The sequence below is a fragment of the Lissotriton vulgaris genome, chromosome 10, assembly GCF_964263255.1.
Source record: "Lissotriton vulgaris chromosome 10, aLisVul1.2, whole genome shotgun sequence".
Classification (NCBI taxonomy): domain Eukaryota; kingdom Metazoa; phylum Chordata; class Amphibia; order Caudata; family Salamandridae; genus Lissotriton; species Lissotriton vulgaris.
The window spans coordinates 727,348,030-727,364,530 of NC_141698.1; positions in this window are offsets into that span (position 1 = coordinate 727,348,030).

Below are 16,501 nucleotides of genomic sequence, written 5' to 3' on the forward strand. Positions count from 1 at the left end.
TGACTTCACCCTTCATGTACAGCGACGTTTGTTCCTTGCGGTAAAGAAGCAGTTGAGCGACAGAAGACTCAAACACGCAATGTTGTTCCCGGCCTGTCTCCGAGCGGAGGCGGATGATAAAGCATGGTTTTTCAATCAACCTGAAGAGGTGGCGGACCAGTTGGAGGGTTGGAAGGGGGCAAACAAACATAATGCACGTTGAAGGGCAACCCAATTCCATTCAAGGTAGAGGCTGAGCCAGAGAAGTAAGGTGTTCCTGATTGATATTGACATTAGGATATGATCTACCCTGCTGCGTGGGGCTTGTGGTTCTTTGAGTGTGCTGTAGCAATAGAATTTTGCTTGTTTTAGAAGTAATGTATCCTAGTTTTTGCCTAGTTTAAAGTTGAGCCACACTTTCGGGGGATCTCATTAAAATGTACCCATAAGAATGGGGCGGTGTGAGGGAGCAGCTCACCCCACACAAGTCTACTTTTAGTTCCAAGTTGAGTGACAGGCACTCTGCATAGTTATTCAATGGGCATTTTTAAGCCCTGGGTGCAGGGCAGCAGGGAGGGGGGTAGTTGGGGTGGGGATGGGTGGTTATTACACTCACAAGTTCAATCGACATTGCCTGTTTTGAGATGACAACGAATGCCCGCTAGCCAAGATACTTACAATGAGTTCGCATTGAGACAAAAGTATTAGGCTCCTGAGCTGGAACGTCAACGGTATGGGGGATAAAGTTAAGCACACAATAGTCCTACAATACATTAGACAGCACTCTCCGGACACTGTGCTGCTCCAGGAGTCCCACTTGGTGGGAAACACCTGCAGGTACTAAATAGATAGGGTTACCAGCTAGTGGCGCACTCAGGTTTCACCAGGGGCTCAAGAGGGGCTGGTATTCTGCTTAGACGTTCCTTCCCGCTCTCCATGCAGCGAAAGTGGACAGACGAGATGGGTTGATACGCGGCACTCTCAGGACAGTGGGAGGGTCAAACGCTCACACTAATGACAGTTTGTGTTACACCGGGCTTACAGGGTCGCACCTTCAAGGACCTTGGTACGATCATGCTCTCATTCCCAGAAGGACACATAATGGTAGGAGGCGAATTCAACTCAGTAGTATCTGGTCCCATGGACTGACCCCCACCCCGGGACATTGGTATGGCACAGCGCTGGCTGCCAAACTTTTTAGACGCCCTGGGCTTGACAGATGTGTGGAGGACATACCATCCAGAAAGCAAACAATACACATTTCACTCGGGTGCGCATAACACCTTTTCACGGATAGATTATCTACTGGTTCCCGCATCCCAAATAGCAAATGTTCGTGAAATTAGGCACATGGCTAGGGGGATCTCTGATCACTCCTCGGTGTGGGCCCAGTTGGTCTTGGGGGAAAAGAGGGTAGGATGTGTCGCACCCATTAACCCCTGGTATCTCTGGAACCCTATTGTCAAAAAACAATTCAGCAGGCCCTAGATCACTACTTCCAGGAGAATGAAGGGTCGGTGGAATCACCCCAAACTCTTTGGGAAGCTTTTAAAGCGGTAATTAGGGGACAGGCCCTGGCATCAATTGCCTGAACACGCAAAGAAAAATTAAAGAAGACAAAGGAGGACAGTGGAAGAAACAGAGGAGCAGGAACTGGTCTCTGAGGAAATCTGAACTGAAATATGGATCAGAAATAGGATTGGATTACACAAAACTGAGTACACTGGACATCTGCACACTAACTAGGACAGGACAGGAATATGCAGTCAGACCAGGAACACATGAATACAAGATAAGGAATCTGCATATGAAAGACAGGTCTGGATGTGTGCAGACAGGACATAAACAAAGAGGCAGGGTGAAAAAGAGACAAACAACAGAGACAAACAACTAATCACAACTGATACATACAATAAACCAACAATGAAAACTGAAACCAAAGACAAGCCTGGAATATAGCTGGGGGACCACATAGAAAGCTTGGAGACACAGCAGTGGAATCAGTTGGGGGCCTCTGCACTTTGGGCTCACCAGACAGAAATAGCAGGAGGCTCAGGGGAGGATCACAAGTGTAGGGAGAGAGCCAAGTGCAAGCAAACAACCAGGTGCTAGGAATCAGGGAACCACCAATGAAGGGAAGGCAGAATTTGGACTTGGAAAAGGGAAGACCAGGGAAACCAGCAGACACAGGGAAGGACACTGGAAAGTCAAGAACGGTCTATGGGTTGGAGCCAAGGGAGTGAAAAGCCCAGAATGCAGATTTAAAGTAGTCAGAAAGGCTTTTGGGTCCAGAAATCAAAGTAGAGAATAAAGTACCACCAGGGCATGGTCAGGGCTGGGTTTGGAGACAGAAAGGTACTCAGGGACCACGATGCATCAGGACGGTAATATGGAAGCTTAGACTGGAATACAAAGTGTATCAGGCAATGAAAGCAGTAGAAGTGTAAAATATCATATTCAGGGATAAAGGCAGGACTCCAAAGGCTCTTCATGAGTGCCAAATAGTGGCCAGATGTTAAAATCCTAAAAAAGCTATCCAATGAGGTCTAAATGACTTCAAGTGACTCACAAGCTTTTTTTCCAACAGCCTCCAATGCTGCAAATCTGTACCATATGCTCTCTTTGTTGTGTGTGAGAATAATAACTAGTTGGCATTGTTTGTTGGTCGGTGCCGGTATTACTCGAGTGAAAGCATGCAGTCAAGAGAGTGTATCAGTCCAGTATTCACTATGCTTGGGTCTTGTCTAAGTCATGAAAAGGAATCAAGCTCCCTCCATCCACATTAAGGACAATAAACTGGCAATTCACAGTAACGTTTAGCATTATTTCAATGGGTGTACATAAAAACCTCATCCCTACAAATCTTTTAAATCTGCAGACCTACTCGGTCTGTACAGTAAATGTGACAATCAGGATCTCATATTTAAGGAATCTGTATCTTTATCATTTTTCATAGTCCTTTTAGAACCGCCATCAACACAAATAGGCCCAACATTTTGGTTCTCCTACTTAACCAAATTGTTTGATCTCGAGCAAGTCATGTTTGTCTGAGGCAATCCGTTCCTTACCTGCTATTAGGAGAGGACATTGACACAGACTCAAAACAGAATATATTCCCAGGACAGGCTCCATTGAGGTGTTCATTCATGCATAATTGTTTATGATTTCATCATACGTTCATCACTAAATAGCGGATAGTTGATAGTTATTACCCACAAGAGATACCAGTGTCCCTGATTAATGAAACACAGTATGTAGTCTCACGAGTAAGCTTTGTTCTTCTTAAATTAGGATTACAAGAAAGATGCGCAGAGTGGTGGTAAATAAAATGCAAACAAACTGCGCAATCAGTAGTATTTTCCTATTTTACAGACAGTCAAATTGCTTAAAAGGAGTTTCCAAATATTTGGGGCCTGATTTAGAATTCGGCGGATGGGTTACTCCATTACAACGGTGAAAGATATCTTGTCCGCCGTAAAATAAATCCCATTATATCCCATGGGATTTTTATTTGGGAGGATGGGATATCCGTCACTACTGTGACGGAGAAACCCATCTGCCGAGTTGTCAATTAGGCCCTTAGTCTTCAGGAAGTGATTGGTGATTAACTCTGTTCTGTTTCCGACAGCTTTCTGTCCCTTCTGGTTTAGCTCTGGTTCACTGCAGGTATGCCCATGCCTCATTTTTACCAAATTTAAAAATAAATCTCTCATTCAAATAGGTATGGATCGGAATACTTGCAATGTTAGTCACACTTATGTTGAGGTTCAACCATTTTACATATCTTCATTCAAATGACATTTTTTCCGCTCAATTCCAGGTCAGTTTTTTCTCTGCCTACTTTTACTCTAGACTCTCACCTCCACTGTAAATCTAGTCTATGCTGACATGCTGATTCTCACATTGTCCTATCATCTAAGGGTGGGAGCCAAGGGAGTGAAAAGCCCAGAATGCAGATTTAAAGTGGTCAGAAAGGCTGTGGGGTCCAGGAATCAAAGTAGAGAATAAAATACCACCAGGGCGTGGTCAGGACAGGGTTCGGAGACAGAAAGGTACTCAGGGACCACGATGCATCAGGATGGTAATATGAAAGCTTAGACTGGAATACGAAGTGTATCAGGTAATGAAAGAAGTAGAAGTGTAAAATATCATATTCAAGGATAAAGGCAGAACTCCAAAGGCTCTTCATGAGTGCCATATAGTGGCCAGATGTTAAAATCCTAACAAAGCTATTCAATGAGGTCTAGATGACTTCAAGTGAATCACAAGCTTTTTTTCCAACAGCCACCAATGCTGCAAATCTGTACCATATTTTCTCTTTATTGTGTGTGAGAATAATCACTATTTGGCATTGTTTGTGGGTCAGTGCCAGTATTACTCGAGTGAAAGCATGCAGTCAAGAAAGAGAGTGTATCAGTCCAGTATTCACTAAGCTTGGGTCTTGTCTAAGTCATGTGAAGGAATCAAGCTCCCTCCATCCACATTAAGGACAATAAACTGGCAATTCACAGTAACGTTTAGCATTATTTCAATGGGTGTACATAAAAACCTCATCCCTACAAATCTTTCGAATCTGCGGACCTACTCGGTCTGTACAGTAAATGTGACAATCAGGATCTCATATTTAAGGAATCTGTATCTTTATCATTTTTCATTGTCATTTTAGAACTGCCACCAACTCAAATAGGCCCAGCATTTTGGCTCTCCTACTTAACCAAATTGTTTGATCTTGAGCAAGTCATGTTTGTCCGAGGCAATTCGTTCCTTATCTGCTATTAGGAGAGGACATTGACACAGACTCAAAACAGAATATATTCCCAGGACAGGCTCCATTGAGGAGTTCATTCTTCCTGAATTATTTATGATTTCATCATACGTTCATCACTAAATAGGGGATAGTTGATAGTTATCACCCACAAGAGATACTAAAGTCCCTGATTAATGAAACACAGTATGCAGTCTCACGAGTTAGCTTTGTTCTTCTTTAAATTAGGATTACAAGAAAGATGCGTAGAGTGGTGGTAAATAAAATGCAAACAAACTGCGCAATCAGTAATATTTTCCTATTTTACAGACAGTCAAATTGCTTAAAAGGAGTTCCCGAATATTTGGGGCTTGATTTAGAATTCGGCGGATGTGTTACTTCATTACAACGGTGACAGATATCTCGTCCGCCGAAAAATAAATCCCATGGAATTTTTATTTGGGAGGATGGGATATCCGTCACCACTGTGATGGAGAAACCCGTCTGCAGAGTTCTCAATTAGGCCATAGTCTTCAGGAAGTGATTGGTGACTAAAACTGTTCTGTTTCCGACAGCTTTCTCTCCCTTCTGGTTTAGCTCTGGTTCACTGCAGGTATGCCCATGCCTCATTATTACCAAATTTAAAAACAAATCTCTCATTCAAATAGGTATGGATCGGAATACTTGCAATGTTAGTCACACTTATGTTGAGGTTCCACCATTTTGCACAGCTTCATTCAAACGACTTTCCGCTCAATTCCAGGTCAGTTTTTTCTCTGCCTACATTTACTCTAAACTCTCACCTCCACTGTAAATCTAGTCTATGCTGACATGCTGATTCTTGCATTGTCCTAACATCCCCTCTAAGCCTTTTGACTTTCCAGCCATGTCCACTTCATTCCTGGCCACTTTAGTTAGAAGTATAATATGTGAAATATGTTTGAAATTGATGTATCTGCTGTGTTGCTTATAGTACTCACATAGTATTCTCAATATATTATCACTTAATAGAAATACACAATCAACTGTGTCCTTCTGTAGCAGTTGAGAACCATACATAATATTTCTGGAAGAAATGCTATATGTTTAGATACAAATACAAAGTCATTCTGAGGTCCCAAATCAGGGTAGTCATGCACCCTTTACATAGGCATTACAACTGATCCCAGTATTAATGTTAACATACAAGTTCTGTGAGGCATAAATGTAGTCAACACATAACACCGCCACACAAAGACACACACTCAAAGCTAGGTACCACTTTTAAGGCTTGGTTTTGAATTTGAAAAACAGAAATACTGTTTCTGCTACCAGTCAATTATTCCCCTCATCACCAGAGTAAAAACAGACATCTAGACTTCTCTGCCATTGCGAAAGATAGCAAGTGTATTTGCATGCTGAATTCAAGCAAAAATCGGCAACTTACCCAGCATGTTTACAGTCAATTGTTGCATCTGTCAATGAAATGTCCAGCAATGTCTAACGTCTGTGGCAGAATTTCTACTAATATGTGAAGGCACTACAAATGTAACTCTAATGAGGCAATGAGATCACCTTATCCTTCATTCCTAGCCCATTGGGCCAAATTATGGGGTTTCTGACCATTGATGTAGTTTAGTTTAGTTTAGTTATTATTTTTATAAACTGCAACATTCATTCCAAGCTCTCTGACTGATCGATGTACAAGGTGTGACAAGAGGTAGCCAAAGAACACACAATTCGGAGAAGGCAGGTTCTTGAGTTTCTTTCTAAAAAGCTAGTGAAGAGAAGGTTTTCAATTCTAATGTTAAAGCCTTCCATACTTGGTGCGTCAGTACCAAAAAGGATTTTCCACTAAAAGAAGCTTGGCCTTAGCAAGGTGAGAGAGTAGCCGATTTTGTAAGACTAAGTGAAGTACCACGGAAGGTTAATATTTGGTTATTTTATCAACAAGGAAGGAGTGGGCTTTTCCATACAGGCAGTGTTTGATAGACAAAGTATTTTGAAACCAGCCTTGCTATTGGTGGAAAGTCATTAATAAATTAGTGAAAATGGGTTTGGTTTTGGTTAACCGGGGAGCTGAACCAACAAGCTAAATGGTTTGATTATGAATTGATTGAAGTCTCGAGCAGGGTTTTGTTTATGCCGATACATAATACATTAAAATACTTGAATCTAGATCATAAAATGGGAGGAATAGCTGATCTGCTGCCATCAATACAAAGAAGAGGGGATTAGGTCTAAACGTGAGCTCACAGAAAGCACGAGGAGACAACAATTATCCCAAAAGAGGAGAGTGTGGAGATTAAGATGCAATGACCAAACATACTGAACAACATCAATAGATCTAACAGGAAATTCATATAATTAGACTTAGCTGACATGCGAAGATTGCCAATGGCAAACACCATTGCAGACTCAGGACTTCTGCTGAGACGAAAGCCAACCTTGGCATCATCAAGGACCTGGTGTTCTCCAAGGAAGGTTAGCCAGCTGCATGGCTACTGAACTGTCAAGGATTTGGGAAACAGCAGGAAGAAGAGTAATTGGTCTTAACCATGAGAGAGATGAACTTTGTTCTGCTGTTTCTTTCAATAGCATGACAGGTTTTCCAATCTCCATACTACAAATTTAGTACTACCATTTTCAGTGGTAGCAACAGGCACCCGGCAAAGTTAGCAGAATGGAATTATAAATAAATGATCCTGAATTAGCAGCAAGTTTACTGCTAACAGTATTACTGTACCAAGCAACTATTTCTTGATTTTACAATACGGGTCTCCTCTAAATATAGACCTTGCTTTTATGTACATACATTACCTCTGGCCCCATCACCAACCTCACTGTATGAAGAACCCTAGTTGACTTATTCCTTTTAGCAGACCAGCCCAAACACTGCAGCCAGCTAACCCATAATCCTGAAAGCCAATTCCTTACTATTACTTATACCAATATCTTTGCCATCTCAGAAATCTTGTACTCGTTGAGTCACCATTAAGACCCAAGTATACCATAAAACTACTCAAACACCATGGGCCTTAATCTTGTAGGTATTGTCAAACATAAACGTATGTGTACAGCAAAGTATTCCTCCAGTTTTTTCTGGCAGGGAATTCACAAAAGGATTCCTGGGAAGGGTAAATGTATTTACTACTGTGGAGAAACCTGCAGTTGAATTATTCTACTCAAATGGCGGGAGGGGGCATTTCCAAGGCATGATTTGCCTTGTAATTTGGGGTACACCCAAGAATATGTACATTTGTGGGCATTGTAAATCTTTAATTCAAAGCCATCCCAACTAGGGCTATGGTAACCCCCCTTCCAGGATAGGAAGTGGAAATCATTTCGATTGGTCGGCCGTATAACAAGAAATTGTACGCTCAAAATAACTCTTGTCCTGAAGATGACCGCGTAGATACATGCGGTTGGAACGCCGTCGACGCATTCTGTGGCCGTAATCTATAAAGGACACATCATTTTGTCTATGTTGTTCCTTTTTATAATGATAATGTTTGTCTGTTAGCCACTAGTCTGGCATGTGGATTGTATGTCTCTGTTTTGCCAACTCTTTTTTGAGCGTTATTGTCCCTTTTGTACTTTTTTATGACAGATGTGTAATAAATTATAATTGTCTTTGAAAATGTGTTAATGTATATATAGGCTTCTTCTTCTTTCTTTTCATTCAGCATCTAATCCTAATGTTTAGTGTTTAAGTGTTAAGTGTGATCCTTTCTTCACCCGAACCCTTTGTTAGGTGCAATAATATGTTGTATTAACAGTAGCAAGCACTGGTGCAGGTGTAAATATATTAGAGGATATGATTACCCCCACGGCCATGATACGGATGATTGTCATGGCTAATCAGGATGTACGCTGCAGTTGAACCATGAGATCTTTCATGATGGTCTAATGAACTTGATCATGATAAAATTGAACAATGAGAATTTCATCACTAGCTGATGACATCATTGTTGCACATTTTTGAGCTCTGAGGAAGTTCATTCTTATTGGACGAAACATGTTGGCTGTTTTAAGGCTGTTTTTATGGAACACAACTAAATTTAATAAAAAGAAGTTTCAAAATATGCAGCATTGAGGTCTCTTACATTATTGGGTACACCATTCCATATCGTTGTCTTCATAATGTTTTTCAATAGGTTGGTAGCATATCTATAAAGTTACTGACTATGATACCATCCTTTCCAGGCACTCTGGCTGGAGCTACTTACTTTTTTGAGTCTGCTATATTTTACTGGCATGTCCTGTAAAGCCAAGACATCCAAGCAATCTAATGAGTTTGTTAAAACTAGCTTACCCAAATATCTCTAAGGACACTTTTTATGAGGACAGATGGTTCATATACTATTAAATACAAAATCCTTTACACCTGTTCTGGCTGAAGCTGATAACTTTTCAAAACTACTGTGATTATATTTTCATTTTATTTTCTGCTTACTTAGATTAGAATCCAGGGAACTGCTGTAAAGTCAAAAATGTAACACACTATAGCGAGTGTGCTAGGAATGACTTACTTAACTAAATCTCTCTGAGGACAGGCAAGAACAATCATTCCTCGCTCACTTTTGCCCGAGTGAGTTATGTGACTGTGGGTACTGCAGAACTTTTTTGTAAGCAGGTTGGTGTGGCACAGACCAGAACACACTGCTTAAAGGGAGGGAAAGAGAAAGGGAGAGCAGGGAAAGAAAGGGTCCGTGCTTAGTAGTCACCGAGTAATACTGTTAATAACCATAATATTTGCTTTGAGAACCGATTGACAGACCAGAGATTATTTTGTTTTTAATGTGTTATCTCTCAAAGTACACTGAAATGTTCTTCTTTGATAATAACCTCCTGTATTGAATGCACTGTTTACATTTAATCTCTCTCATCTAGTAGTTCAACCCATTATTCACTTTGCCTCTAGCCAAGTGTTGGGGGGATTCACTGTGAGGGCCTGAACAGATTAATTAACCCTGTGGGTGATTCACTCATATGTTTGAGTGAGTCACACTTTGGGTGACCCGCCATATGTATTCACCACTAAGCAGCTCAAGTTTCTAGCCTGCTGGGGAGGCTGTTTTAGTAATACCCAAAGTACAAGATTAGACACTGCAATGAAGTGCAGATTATTATTTCATGTTCTTTATGGGTGGGCAGACCCAGCAAGGCAATGCCCTGAGGGGATGGTACAGTGCAGACGTCTTTAATTTGTTAAGCACCCTGTGAAGGACTGAAAGTCCCCACCGGTCAGGTAAGTGTTTCTCCTCCACCTTCTAAACTAATATGACAAGTTAGATAAAACTATATAGCACATAGAGGTTTACATTCGCAAATCTGCTCCGGTATTGGAATTTGGCCCAAATGGCCTGAGAAACTATGAAATTGGATGATTGAATTTACTTCATATTGGTTTGATATGACTGGCATCTTTTAGAATTGTATATGATGAATTCCTTTGTATATCATGTTGACTTTTACTTGCATTAACATGCAATCAGATCTCATAATATTTTTAAAATGTATTGTTTAATTGATTATTTTAACCAATATAAACATAAAATTATGATGACATAACAAATACACTACTATAATTTTAGCGGCAGTCCCTGTATTTTCAAACAGCAAGGGGAGGAGCTCTGGTTGCGTGCCACACAGAAAATTAAATAGCACAATATTTCAGCTACTGTATGTGGCTGTGTTTTATATTTGGTGTGTGGGAGTCCTTCCAGGCACAGATCTTTTGTATCCAGCGCGCCGGAAAGAGATGGGTTTAAAAGATGCTCGCATTATAATCAACCTAATTTGCTAACATGGAAAACCATTTTCTGGACCCTTGGGTTTTCACTGCCTTAGTACCTGCAGGCCTAATGCGTTATTAATGAATCTTCATAACGTGCGTGTTATTTTACTTTACAATGAATGTACTTAGCTATTTAGTTATGCGTCACTCACGATCATTGTTTTCTTTAAAATGTCAGACGACACGCAATGTTGTCCACAGTTAGAAGCATGCCCATGGCACTTTCTATAAGAAAACAATACCACATCTGTGTAAAGAGTTTACAAGAAAACCTAGTCTGCTCTTTCTGAAGTAATCAGCGCCAAACACAGACACAGCATTTCTGAAATAGGTGTAAATAATGTCTTAATAATTTATCTAAGGGTGCAAGGTAAACCGTTATTTGTTGTTATTTAGTTATTTTGCATAGTGTGTATTCGCTTGCCGTTAGCTGCTTTGTTGCACTGGCAGTTTTAAAGTGAAGCACGGACAATCCAAAGATTATCAGATTATCGGATTCTTTCTTAAGAAAGGTCTTGTGATTTCTGAATATTGTATACATTTTCATACATACATTAAAAAAAAATCAATTAACTAGCACTAATAGTTTGTCTTTGTTGATTTTGGACAGAGGGAGAGCATCCAAAGAGAAGGATGAAGGATGGGATGGGGAGACAGTTGCCACGCTAGGGCACTCCAGCTGCAATGTTGCTTTGCGACCAGGGGCGTAGCTAGAGCTTGTGGCGCCCGGGGCTACCCCTCAGATTGCCGCCCATGGCATCCGCAGCACCGTGATTGTGTGAGCTTAAGTCTCGGACTCAAATTTTGAATCTCATCTCACTGTCAAATTTCCGGCACAAATGCTTCTAATCACATGTATCATTGGAATGCTAGTTTTACATTGGTCTATTAACTAGTGCAAGTAAGTGTTAACTATCTGAACTTGCAGTTGTAGAGGGGTGCGCACAGCACCTCGGGCCACTCGCTTAATAATACTGGTGTGATTTTTTTAAATACTTTCAAACATATTTGTCATCCTGCCTGACTGTGGCCGCTATGGGTGTCTCACAGGCTCTCCCAGCAATCATGCTATCACACACATGCTCACAGTGGTGGCCGGAGTCCGTGAGTCAGCTGACTCTAATGAACCACTAGTCCAGATTTTTTACCCCACTCTCAACAGGCTGGTGGTACTTACTTGGGCAGAGTCCGGAGGAGTGTGATAGCATCGCTGCCAAGGTTTCAGATTGCTATGTGTGACATTTTTAAAAATTCTGTGAAATTATGAGTGACATTCCAACGACTAAGAGTGACCCTTTCTCACAAGCAAAAATCATGCAACGAAGACTAGGGAAAATTCTAAATATCAGAAATTACAGACATTTGACCAACAAGAAACTCACCCGCTACCTCCCCCGCCCGGGCGGGCCCTAGTGCCAAGAGAGCAGCAAGAGCCAGCCTGGCTGGTAAAAGTCCAGGCCCGGACTGATAATGTCGGGCACCGGGCAATCCCCCGGTAGGCTGGAGGGGGTGGGGGCCGGTTTTGGGACAGGGGGCCGTTTTTTTTGCTGGGGGCCGATTTGGACCCTGAGAGTGACTGAGGCCGTCCGTCCGACCGTATTAGTCTGACTGTGTTGAAATACTGTCAGACTAGTGCTCTGCCGTGTCTCTCTTTGCTCCGCCTGCAGCTGCACATTATACATGCTGCTCGCAACGCTCAGATGTCTCCTGCCCCCGCCGAATCTGCGCGCCGCAGTTCACCCTTAGCTGGGGTGGGTCTGGTGATGATGATCATGCGCATTGGGGCTCGCGCAGCCCCAATGCGCATGATCATCTTTTCAAAAAGTGCGTGTGACTTGCAGAGGGGACTTAGGAGGAGGCAGGCATCTCATGAACTGAGAGGCCAGACATACGAGTCGACGCTGAGGAGATGCACTCTGTAATTTATTACATCTAGACCCCCTGTCTGCCGCCCGCAGGTGAGTCCAGTCCTTTGCATGAAAATATGCAATCCCTGATTACAGCACTGAGGTGCCGCCCGGGCCGGAATTAAGAGCAAAAGGCTAGGCCCCAAATTAAACAGCATTTCCGGCATGAAACGCACTGGTAGCTTACATTATCAAGCAGGGCAGGCCGGCGCGTGGCACAGGTTGGAACACAATGATTAATGAAAACAACAGCGCCAACAGATTGCCTCTTTTCACTGCTTTCGAGGCAATGATGTATTTTTTTTGCTCAGGAAAATCGTCCTTCGCAGCGCTGCAGGTGCGATTGGGTGCGAAATTAGAAGGTACGTTCGATGAGAGGGCAGCTGCCGCCCTCCCTGGGTTTCAAGGGAAGAGGTAAAGGACTGCGTGGAGGGAGGGGGGAGGGGGCAGGTATGAGCTAAGTGACGGAAGGAAAGCATGAAGAATGGAAGGAGGGACGGAGGTAGAAAAGAAAGAAGGAAAGACAAACAAAAGCAAAGGAGTTAAAAGGGAAGGCTAGGGGAAGAAAGGTGAGGGAGGTGCGCTAAGGGAAGAAAGGAAAGAGTGTAGAATGAAAGGAGGGAAAAAAGGAAGAATGGGAAAAAAAGAAGAAAGGGAGCGGGAAGGGAGAAAAGCAGAACACTAACCATGAAAGGAAGGAAAGGAAAGTGCATAGGAAGGGGAGTGCAGAGGAGCAAGGGAGGGAGGGGGAGTGAAGAAAGGGATAAGAAAAGGAACAAAAGGGGGGTTAGTGGAGCAGGAAGAATGAAAGCGAGGATGGTGTAGAGGGGGGGAGATGAAATAAGTGTGAGGAATGGCGATGGCCGATGGGGCAATAAACTCAAATTAGAAGACAGGACAGTAGAAACGTAGGAAGTGAATGAAGGAACAAGATATATATAAAAGAGAAAATGAGGGGAAGAAGGAAGTATGGCTGAAAGGAATGGGAGCAGATGGAAGGAGTAGAAAGATGGAGATGGAATGGTTAAGGAAAATAGAAACGAAGCAAAAGATCAACTAAGGAAGAGAAGAAGTAGGAAGAGAATGATGAAATGTTGACAGAAATGAAGGAGGAAGAGCTGAAAATATGGCAAAATGGTATAAACGTACAAATGAAAACAATGAAGAACGATAAAAGTGAGAAAGAAAGGAAAGAAAGAAGAAGGAAGGTAGAAAGTGGGCAGGTAGAAAGTAAGGTGGAGAAAGGAGGAAAAGTTAAGTAAAATACGAAGGAATTAAAAAAAGGGAGGAAGAGAAAGTAAAAGAAATACAGGCAAGGAGAGGAAGGAATGAGGAGAAAAGACATGAAAGGAAGGAAGACGAAGGAATGAGGGATAATTGAATAATGTACAATAAAATGGAAGGAACGAACAAATGAAAAGGAGTGAAGAAAAAAAATGAAAAAGAAACTTAGTGTGGAGGGTAAAATGGAGGCCTATCTCTGATAGTTGTCTTTAGCGCTGCCCAAAGCTGCTCGAATTCCCCACGGGTAAGCCTCCCCTCCCTCCGGTCTTGAAGGGCTCAGTGAGCAGTGGTGTCAGATGAAGAAACTAACCCTCTCCTAATGTAGTGACGTGGATTTAGGAATTAGATAACAATCGACGTTTATGTTTTTTTTTAATGCAAGGGCGAGAGTTTGGCAGCCGTTATTTTGGAGTTTAGGTTTTTGTGAGACATTTTTTTATGCTTCCACGTGGACCCGTCTGTTCCCGGTTCGCCCTGGTGACACGGGCATTAGAAGAGGGGTCTCACTCTTACCACCAGAACTGTCTAGGGCCTCTGAGAGCGAGGCTGCAGGACCCTGTCGGTCTGTGGTGAGATGGGTGGTCTGTGGCAGCTAACAAAGACGCCGATGGCCGCTGACACATATCGCCTAGTGCCGCCATTGCCGCGGAGGAATGTAGGGAGCGCCTCTCTCTCTTGTGTGAACCGCACCTGGAAGCTTCCTCCGTGCTGCAAAGGGTGTGAGTGTATTTGGTGAAACATGACTTCAAATTGTTTTTTTTTGCCAGGGCTCGTAAACGCTGTGTCTGAGGCTCTCTGCTCTTGGGTGTACCCTCCTCCCTGCGCACTCCTGCTGTAAAGAGAGTTTAATTTCTGGGAGTGTTCTATAGTGCTTCCCAGAATACTGTGTTTTTCACGGCACTAGTGTAGGTTACATGTGTTTACCGCTCATGGGAAAGGTGTCACTTTGGTCTTCTGCTTTCTTACGCATCCACATGTGCAGAATTTTGTTTTGACATTAAGATTCCATTCCATCAAATGATGTATTTGTATTTTGTATAGTGCTCGGTGCTGAGAAGCTGCTTTCAAGCACTGCAGCACAAACAGTGTCTGTGAGGCATGGGGTTGAGAATGAAGGAGGAATGACAGAGAAAAACAAGAATTGCCACAGCTCCCGATTTCATGACCATGTTAAATTAAAATGGGCGTGACTTTTAAAAGACCCTATGTTGCAGGCTGTTCCCACTGGTTATCCATGTGATTTTTACCAAGAAACTATGCATTCGTGCTGGTGGAGTTGTCTGTCCATTAATAGTCGACATTGGAGTTTTTCTGTAATGCTTAAGTCTGGTGTGCACTTTTCAATGTTTAAAAACAGCCTTCTACTACTTTGCTTAAACAAGCTGTCGCCGTTGCGCCCCACACAGTAGGGGAGGAACTGCAGAGAGAGTGGGGTGGGGGGTAGAGTTGCGAGCAGGGCCAGACTGGCTACCTGGCGTTTTGTCATGCTGCCAAGCTGGGGTCTGATTTTGTTGATGGGGACCTGCGTGAGCAAAACGAAATTCGTTTTGCATTGTTGATTTTGAAGCACACGCAGGTCTCCATCTACGAAATTAGCCCCCACCGCAGTGACATCAGCCCCCAGCTCTGCAGAATGCCTAAATGCCCGGTAGCGGGTCCGGCCCTGGTAGCGAGGGCAGGAAACAGAAGACATGAGTAATGGCCCATCAAATAAGAGAAAAGGAAAGTGCTCGGAACAGGCACCCTTGGAATGCCTGTGCGCCGCAGCTCGTCTGCTTCATGAACACTTTTCTTATCTGCTTGCAGAGAGGAGACACCATGCGCGTGCACATCGCCTGTCTGATGACTTCAACTGTATTTTACCTATTGTCACCCAAGCAAAGCAGGCATTTGTAATAGCATTTCTGGTGCATTCTGTGCGTAAAAGATTACTGCTGAATGCCGTGAGTAGCACAGATGTATCCCATTCAATGTGCACAGCGCTGAAGTTAAAGCTGTAACTTGCATTTCTTTCCTTTTCGGTAAAGCAGAAATAACAATTGTTTCAAAAGATGCAGTTCCATCCAACAGCAAACAATGCAACAAGTAATTACAAAAACGCCAATTTAGATTGACAACTTTTTGGCTGCAGCAAAGCTTGCTTGAATAAATGCAAATTAAAAGCAGGCTTCCGTCGTCCACTGCTGTCTGCAATAACAAATTTTGAGGTTGAGGTAGCGAAGTATTATTAGCAATATTTTGAAATACATCTAGGGTGAGAGTTCATTAACTTTTATCTGTTTTTGACACGGGGAGCTGATACTATGGTATTTGATATCCATTTAGTCTTCACTTTTACCACTATTGCACTGTTATCATCACAGTAATCCGTGCTATCTTTGCTCCAAACATGGCTCCCAGGCTGTATCTGCTTTTCACCTCAGTTTCCCAGGAGATCACGGTGCCACAGGACGCCTTGAAATGCTTCATGCACTGAGAGCTGGTGTTGCTTGGTTATGGATGTTTGGGGACAGTGTGAGTGACCCATTCTCCACAAGCACTGTTAGTGCTTCCACCTTTGGGCGTGTGCAACCCAGTGTGTATTATGTGATCCTTGGGTTGGTAGAAGATATAATTGATATACTCTTTTGAGGTTAATATCCCCTCAGATACCTTGGGAGTGAGTTCAGCGTACATTTACACCGTTTTCATGAGCATAACTGCCAAGCTTTCATATTGTTTATATGTCTTCCATAGTGTAGTACCTGACAGCTTTTTCACCCCTTGTGTCCCATACAAGCCAGGCCTTTATTGGCATGCAGCTCAGGC